The sequence below is a fragment of the Phascolarctos cinereus genome, unplaced genomic scaffold (genome assembly GCF_003287225.1).
Source record: "Phascolarctos cinereus isolate Bilbo 61053 unplaced genomic scaffold, phaCin_HiC Scaffold_5;HRSCAF=322, whole genome shotgun sequence".
Lineage (NCBI taxonomy): Eukaryota > Metazoa > Chordata > Mammalia > Diprotodontia > Phascolarctidae > Phascolarctos > Phascolarctos cinereus.
The window spans coordinates 233,719,243-233,726,421 of record NW_027555958.1 but is presented as its reverse complement, the minus strand read 5'-3'; positions in this window follow the sequence as shown (position 1 = coordinate 233,726,421).

The window sequence follows — 7,179 nt, the reverse complement described above, 5'->3', positions numbered from 1 at the left end:
GAGCTACTGTGAGGGTTAAATAAGATCTTTGCTGCTGCTTGCTGTTTGTCCTTTGCTCTTGAAGAGGACCATGACATCAGGGAGGTGATGCCATGACATGCAAGTGAATCGGATTTAAGTGAGGGAGGGCTATGCAAAGTCACCAGCCTCTCTTTCTCTTCCAGAGCCATCCGTGTCCAATGGCTAGATATGGATCAGGACAACTGGAAATAGCCCAGCATGCAGTGGGGGACCTTGGCCTTTTCAAGCTAAGGTCTTTAACAGGTCTCAGTTTGACTGAGGCAGTGCCCAGTCAGCTTTGTAAAGCCCTTAGCATAGTATCTGGTATATAATAAGTGTTTGTCTCCTTTCTTCCTGACCTCTTTTCTGATCTTCAGACCAGCATCTTCAACTGCCTGTAGGATATTTCCCCCTGGATATCCTAATGCTGCCTCCTCAATTCTATGTGTCCAAAACTGAGTTCATTATCTTTTCCCCTAAATCTGCTTTTCCTTCTGACTTTATTATTTATGCCCTTGGCACCATTCACTCTGTCTCCTATCTTTGTAATCTTGAGATTAATTTTGACTCTTACCTCTTATATTCAATTAAATACCAAATCCTGCCAATTCTGGCTCTGCACTCTCTCTTACATTTGTCCCTTCCTCTCTGTTCCCATTAATACCAGTCCAGTGCAGATCCTTAGTATTACCGAGCTGGATGATTTCATTCTCCTCTATCTAGGTGATAACGTCTTCCTCCTCTCATTTGATTAGTCTCCTCTTCATATCACTACCAGAATCTTTCCTGTGCATGGATCTAGCCATGTCATTCATCTGATCAAAATTCTTCACCAGTTCCTTAATGTCTACTGAATTCAGGAGGATCTCATTCCTTCTTCTAATACCCTGGCTCCTCTGCCTGGCATTCAATGCCCTCTGCAACCTTGCATGAGCCTAATTCTAGACATATTGTATATCATCACGAGACCATATTTGTAAAATCCTTTGTAAACCTTAAAGCACTATACAAATGTTAGTTGTTATTGTTATTATTATTGTTGTCATCATCATCCCTGTACACTAACAAGACTGAACTACTTTCTACTCCCTTAACACGCAGCCCACCCACCCCCAGAGACACACACACCCCATACACACTTTCTGCTCAGCCTGTTCTCTAGGTGCAATATACTCTCCTTCCCCCCACTTTTCCTATTGTATTCTTCCCTATTCTTTAGAGCCCAGCTCAAATGCTACCTCCTCTGAAAGGATTTCCCTGATTCCCTTTGTTTAAGTTTTCCCTTTGAGTCTCACACTGCACCATTTTGAAACTTTGAAATTCACTTGGATTTATTCAGTTCCTTTCTATGGCATACTTGACTCTGGTGGGGGAGGGGGGAGATCAAATTCTATGCCAGCAGAGTTTTGAGTCTTAGAAAATCTTACCAAGATGGAAAAGCTTCTAGGATAAAACCCAGTGTCTCATTCAAGGAACAACCTAAGTTCATAAAGGTTCTCTGACAGGTTGGCTGTAGGGTAATGAATTAGGGTTGGGGGAGGCACAGAAACTCTCAAAGACTGGTCTGTTGTGATGTACGTGGTTGGAAAGAGCACCCATGCTAAAAAAAAAATCAGAGATCCTTTTTTGAGGGGAGGGAGGGGGAATGATCTTCTTATCTTATGATGTCGTGTAATAACATGTCTGTATATCTTCTGCCCCTCTTTGACTGTAAACTCAATGAGGATAGAAAGGGTCATATGATTCTAAACTTTATATCTCCCCCACTGCCCATCACAGTGATCTGCCCACAGTAGGTGGTTAATTAAATGTTGAATGAATTATCGAAGCTGAAGTTTCAAAGCCCTTCACCATCTGACCCCAATCTAACTTTAAACCTTATGCACATCTATGCCTCCTCCAAACATTTCTACTCCAACCAAGTGGTTTATTCACTGGTCTCCAATATGGCATTGTGTGGGACAGAGACCACTTACTCAACAATAAAAACAAAGACTTAGATACCTTGAAAGTAGAAAGGATTTTATTGCTTTCTCATGAGAAAGGGTACCGCCCCTGGTGGCCATTGCTGGCCAGGAGAGTATGAGTTCAGTACAGAAATCAAGGCTTATTTATATCCTAACTCGAGCTCCTCCTCCCTAACCCTTCCCCTTATTCCATTGGCTGAGCTTTCAGAGGGTATGATCTATTCAAGGAGACACAAGTTTGCCCAGAGACAAGAACAGGCAGGAAGCTTTTCAAGGGCAAGCAGTCAGGCTGGGGGCAGGGCTATTCTTTCTGCTAAGTAAAAGGTCTGAGCGGGGTAAGGTTTTGAAAGCAACATTCAAGAACTATTAACAAGAACCATGATCCCCTGAAGAGGCTTCACTTCTGAGAGATCATCTCTCACAGCATGAAAGTACCTACTTCTATTCATCTGCTCATGTTGTTGGCCTCGTCTGGAATGCCTAGTCTCCTCCCTTTCAGTTGTACTCTACTCAGGACCCTAAACTGTCTATTCCTCCCCCATCCATTATTTCCAGCATCCTTCAAATATCATCTTATCTGACTTTTCCTGTGAAATCTGCCCAGCCCCTAGGGATCCTTTCCATAGCATTGATTGGGTATACCACTTCCTGGGAACTTAGCGCGCCATCTTATATGCTTACTGTCTTCTGTTCTTTGTATCTTGTCCACATGACCAGGCTGCGGATCCTTGAGCCGAAGTACTGTATGGTATAGATCTCACATATTGCTTTACACAGAGTGAATGCTTCATAAATGCCAATTGATCAACCAAGTATGAGAGGAAGGGAAATAGGGAAGTCTTATCAAATATGGGTCCAGTGATAGAGGAAGTCAGAGAAAAGGGTCTAGGTGGAGTCTTTATAAGAACAAGAGGAGAAAGTAAGTAACGATACTGAAAAGGTATAAAGAATTGAGATGCAAGGCTACAAGATCAAGAAACATGCCCTGGTAGTTTTTCTTGGGAATGCAAAATTCGTAGTATTATTAGTTTGAATGAATTAAGAGCTAATGTTCAATGTTGGGCTAATGTTCAGCATTAACCAATGTGGCTAAAATGATTTGATGTATGAATGTGTTTCATGCATGAATCTAGCTTAGATTTCTTGATTAGTTTGGCAAATTAGCCTATTCAGCAGTACCTAGACTCTCCAGCTAATGTTGATATTAACCTCTTTTTGAAAATGAAGCACCACAATTGTAAGGGAAAAAAGAAATTAGGAGGCTAAAGAAAAACGGGAAGAAAAGATTGCAGGGATCAGAAATTTTTTAAGAGGACAATATGCCATTCAATGCCTTGAAAAAATGTCTATTGGGTGAATAAACAAATGTACATAATAGGCGCTAAGTCATCATCTGTTGAATAAATGAGTACATCTGAATAAAGCAGTGTAGATGATGAATGGGGATGAATGGAAAAATAAATAGAAGACACAGAAAAGAAAAAGCTTTTGGCAGCCATTCTGAGGGATATACATATAGGGGGAAGTCTATGGCTGCCATTTAGTTGGAAAAGACAGCATAGGTGAGTAATAGAGCATAGGCATTCATAAAGGTTACTGGTATTTAGAAGGGAGTATCTACACTATGTCACTTTCCATGGAAACTCACAGCATAGTCAGGAACAGGCAATTCTAAATTCACAGTCTCAGCACATTGATGGGGGCCTCTGGAGGGGCAAGCTGCTTAGTCTCCTCCTCCTGTCTGATTCTGATGTTACAGACTTTGCCCAGCTGGTCTGGTTTCTGGAAATTGCTGTGATTGTCAGATAACTGAAGGGGGAGGGGGAGAAAGCTGGGAAATTTGGTAACTACATGATTTCTTGGCTAAAGTCCCTAACCCTTCAAGGAGTCCTCCTCACATTGCCTGACTGCCTCAAGCCAGCCAGATGGAGAATGCTGAGTATATGATGTTTGTATTCCACGGCCCAGTTTAGATAAGGAAGGGAAGAAAAAGGGAACAAGCACCTACTATGTGCCAAGCATATACAAATATAGTGCCAAGTGATACAAATAGTATCTCATTTGATCCTCATAATGATCTCAAGGTAGGTGCTATTATGATCTCCATTTTACAGTTGAGGAAACTTGTCCAAGGGTACTCAGCTAGCAAGTACCTGAGGCTGGATTTGAACTCATGTCTTCCTGACTCCAGGCCCAGCACTCTATTCACTGTGCCACCTAGCTGCACTTTGTGCAAGGGACACACAGAACTTTGCAACTTTGAGACCAGTAGGGACCATACTGGTGATCTAATCTAATCCTGCCATTTTGCAGATGAGGCAGGTGAGATTACTGAGGCCCAGAGAAGTGAAACAGCTTGTCCAAAATCACACGGCTAGTCAACAAAAGAGTCCAAATTAGAACTGCCTGTTTTCTGACTCCCACTTCAGAACCCTATCCGCTACAATTATGGGATAAGCTATGGAAAACATTGAAGCACTCTATCAGTATCTGTTAGAATAGATATTTCCTTGGTATAGGGAAATGCCAGATAAGAAAACTCCTCCTACCCATGCAAGTTGGCATCTTCTCCACAACCTACAGATTTAGAGAATTATCCAGAGCCCTGATGAACGAGGGGACTTGCCCGGGATCAGTCAGTATCTATCAGAGGTGGGATTTGAACCCAGGTCTCTCTGACTGGGAAATCAGCTATTTATCCATTTTATCACACCTCTCAAATATCTGTCATTTTATTATGTTACTACACCATATCTTGTTGTACTCCCTACCAATGACTAAGGGCTGACATACGATTGTTATTGATCTTTTTAATTGTATTTGATAAGGAATGCTCTCATTCTACTAATTCCTACCCTGATGCCTCTTCCTGGCATAAAAGAGACCTTCTGTTGTTAAAGGATACGGTGGTAGAGCACTAGCTCTTGAAGGTCCTAGTAGGCCCCCAGTGGCTCTATCTACAGGCCCAGAGAGGGCTATATGTCTTTTATCCAAAGCCCTACTTTTGGTGTTGTTTAGTTGTTTCAGTCATGTCTGACTCTTTATGACCCCATTTGGGGTTTTCTTGGCAAAGATCCTGGAGAGGTTTGCATTTCCTTCTTCAGCTTATTTTACAGATGAGGAAACTGAGGCAAACAGGATTAAGTGACTTACCCAGGGTCACAAAACTAGTGTCTAAGGTCAGATTTGAGCTAAGGAAGATGAGTCTGTCCACTATGCCACCTAGCTGCCCCCAAAGGATCTACTCAAATAAGGACATCACTAGGTTGGCAATCTTCTTTTGGCTACGGCAGCTAATGAAGTATGGGGCTATAAGGGGTGGAGATATTTCACATAATCATACCATTTTAGAATCAGTAGGAAACTTAGAGAGCTAATCCACCTCCCTATTCTGCAGACTCCTTCTGTCTACTACCTTGTTGCCCACACCAAAAAGCACACCCTGAAAGACCATAGTTTTCCTCTATGGTAACTGCTGCCTTGGGGCCCCCAAATCCAAATTGGTGATTTCTTCTACTGAACCGGTACTTCAGGAGAGCCCCCACTACCACGCTTCACTCAGCTCCCTACGCTTTGTCCATCTCCTCCTCAGTTCTCCAATTGTCTTGCTGTCAACTGTGTGTCCCTCCTCACACTTCCTCCTCTCCCCCTACCCCAAGGTCTGTAAGCATGAAACACAATCAAATGAATCACCATTTACTCCTGGATGGAACATGTCAATCTACTCCCCTGTATGCCGCTCACTATCCCCCATAACTTTCCAGACCCAAGTGCCTCTAGAGCACTGTCCACCACTCCCCTGCGTTAAGAAAGAATTGTCTTCAGTTCTAATTCCATTAGAATTTAAGGTCCTTGAAAGCAGGGATCTTCTCTGGTTTTGTATGTATAGCTCCAGCACTTTGTACAGAGTAAGACCTTAAAAAATGCTTCATCACTGATTCATCTTACAGATTGGAAAACTGAGAGCAATCTAGGGCCAGAGAAAGAATTTGACTTGCTCAAAGCCCCCATAGATAATAAATTCCTTTCAGCTCTTTTGTCCATAGTAACTAAAAAATATAGTGGTAGAATCACAGATCTGTTACTGTTGTTTTTGATAATGAAGACAAATAATAAAAATCTTAAATAATAAATATAATTGATATTAATTGAAATTTCCCTTTTCTTAATATGGTTTATTTGCAAAACAGTTTAATCATTAATTATACCTTTACTTGGAAAGCGAACTGCTAAAAACCAATCTGTGGTCTGAAGAAATTTAACATATTTTAATTTTGGCTCCTACCTACTGCCAAATTGTACAGGTCTGGTCTAAGGCTAGGCCTCCCAGGCCTAGCTTACCATACAGCGACTCCCCACTCTCCCATGCCTCTCTTCCAGAGCACTTGGAAACCTGCTTTGGGGCTTCAGGCTAAGGTCAGGGGGATCTCAATTCTCTCTCAAACACTCCCAGACAATCCACTCAGTGATGTCAGCAAGATCATGGAAAGAAAATTTGATTCAGAAAACCGGAAATACAGTCGTGGAAATGCTTTGACTTGCTTGGAGAATTGAGGGGCTGGTAGGTAGCCAGGGAAGGACAGGCTTGGAGTCTTAGCCTTCCTTGGGCATCTTGCCTAGCTTCTCCCTAGAAGGTGGTTTGTGATTTTTTTTTTCAGGAACCACTTACTTTTCCCTGCCTTCCTCTCTGGAGATTTAATCAGCCATCCTCTATGACAATAATCAGTCATTGAGATGGTGGAGGAACAAACACTGAGTAATAGCTGATTCGGGTAGACGGCAAAGCAAAGGGTAGAAAGGCGAGCTGCTGATAGTGTATAAATCTCTATGTACCCAACAATGACCCAAACAGACTCCAGGAGTGGCAAGGAAGCAGCTCCTCACTTCTCAGTGAGTTCTCCACATAGACAGAAAGGAAAGAAAGAGATATTGATTTTTCTTGGAGGACATCAGCAGAGTAGCAAGGAAATTTTACACTTCCAATTTTGCTCCACCTAAGTCCCCTGCAGGATAGCCCTATGATGTGACTTCTGCTTGCCTGAGAGACTTCTGAGAGAGAAGCTAAGGGGAAGAAAAGGGGCAGACTTTGAATGAAGACTAAGAGTATCCCAGAGCCATAAACCTGTGGGAAGGAGACTGCATCCCCAAATATCCCTTAATTCCCAGCCCCTAATCCACAGAGACTGCTAAGAGCTGACTATTATGGTGTGAT